This window comes from Tamandua tetradactyla, chromosome 25 (assembly GCF_023851605.1).
Source record: "Tamandua tetradactyla isolate mTamTet1 chromosome 25, mTamTet1.pri, whole genome shotgun sequence".
Classification (NCBI taxonomy): Eukaryota; Metazoa; Chordata; class Mammalia; order Pilosa; family Myrmecophagidae; genus Tamandua; species Tamandua tetradactyla.
The window spans coordinates 539,607-541,608 of NC_135351.1; the positions used below are offsets into that span (position 1 = coordinate 539,607).

General features: G+C 36.5%; 1 pseudogene; it reads right to left on the minus strand.

Moving 5' to 3' along the window:
* Positions 1 to 432: 432 nt before the first annotated feature.
* Positions 433 to 1,364, minus strand: LOC143668730 (DCN1-like protein 1 pseudogene; annotated as a pseudogene).
* Between the last annotated feature and the right edge of the window lie 638 nt (positions 1,365 to 2,002).

Sequence of the window (2,002 nt, forward strand, 5' to 3'; positions counted from 1 at the left end):
CTTGTGGTTAGCCCTAGCATATATTTAAGAAGTTTTGTAAGTTGTTTGTGATATTCATAGGCTTACTTGTTCTGCCAAATTGTTTTCTAATGAAGACAGCATTCTGCTCTATGTGAGAATGGAAACCTCAAAATAATCACCCTAAAGCTTCTAAGATTTATTAGAGAATGATCTAGGATGATCCACATATATAAGATGAACTCCATGATGTTGTAATTATAAATGTTTAGAGTGGTCCAGACTAGAAGACAAGCCCGAATCCCCATTACAAGAATGAATTACGACATGGTCTAAGATGTATCCTTCAAGTTTGTCTCAACGCCCAACCTGAATTGTGTGGACTGATCTTCAGTTAAATCCAGGCAGCAGACACAACTTTGCAATTCTTCATTGTATTTATTGCACAGACTGTGTACATTCTAGAAGTGTCCTTTAGTGAAACACTATTGTACATTTTACCCCAGCAATTTCAGGGCAAGAAAATTCCTCAAAGTCATCAAAAAGAAAATGCCATGTGCCTTCTTCAACACAATTAGACATGTCATCTATCTGTTTATTGAAGAATAAAATAACATTTCTATTATCTTTTGTATTGATCATTTACAATATTCCAACAAAACTTTATTCTAAATGTCTAAGAATTTAAATCTTCCATAAAGCTCTAACTTCCAGACCTAATCTTTTTTGTCCTGGATTTCTTGCAAAATTAAAAGTAAAGTGGTAAAAATATGTAAATCAACCTGATTCTTTCAATTCTTGTTCCATCAAATGGGCCCTTCCTTTGCTTTTCTATGTGATCATACCCTAATTCTGTCATACTATCCATGAACTCCCTTTTGGAGAATCCACTAGGTGTCGCTGCTGTGAACTTCCACGCAGTGGTCAGCTCACTAATGCTGGGTGGATTGAGTGCCATGTCATCACAGAACTGCTGTCTACCTTGTGTTCCAGTACTATTTCCATCTTGAAGACCTTTGTAGCTATTATATAGTTGCTTTAACTTCTTTCTGTCCGGTGATCCTTTTACATTCTCTCATATACAAGGTTCAGGATTTTGGAAATAGTTATCTATTGCAATATCTTACTTCCTGTTATTTTGAGACAGACAAATTACAGCTGGTTTTTTCAGTAGTTTGTGTGAAGATAACAAGCTGATGGAATTTATCTTTCTGTGATGATTTCAAGTTGCTTGTGTTCCTGTCTTCCAGGACTCTCCCCTCCTCCTCCAGGACCTTCAGGTCTGCCAGGCTTAAGGTCACCGGCTCACACGCGGCGGAGCAGAGCGAGGGTGAGCTGAGAAGGCAGTCTCCACCTTCGCAGAGCTGGAGGGACCTGGAAGCGGGCGGGCGCCGGGCGCACCACATCCTTCACAATTTAAAAATTGAAACAGAAATTAAAACAAATTCTTGATGTAATTTCATTTGTATGCATATCAAATACGTACACACAAATATATTTTGATAAGAAAGATTTTAAAGATGCTGGCCTGTCCTGGAATTTGGAGGATGAGGATTGATTGATGTGTGTCCTACACATTATTCATAGAATTATAGTAGCACATTTTGCAAAGGATCATGAAGAATGGCAGCTAAAGTCTTTGTAAATATTTATTTACTGTAATTTGAGTTATGTGCATAACTGGTTAGAATGGAAAGAGGGAATTCATTTGCATCTCCTCTCGATCTGATTTGAAATTAATGATATATATTATCTATATTTATATAAAAATAAATATATGTACAAAATTATATATATTATTTATGTTTATGTAAAAAGATATATATTTTTTTCATTATTCCCTGGCCCTGATTCTCCTTGCTGATATAAGGATTAATTACTCCTTAGAAGGCAGAAAAAAGAGTGGCATATTGCCTCTCAGGTAAAGTGCTGTCCTTTTCTCTGCTGAGCTGTCAGGGTCTAATTTCATCTTCTCCTAGATTTGTTGTGTATATTTTATCTTGATAAAGCTTCCTCCAGTAGTTCACATTTTGCCAACCCCTGG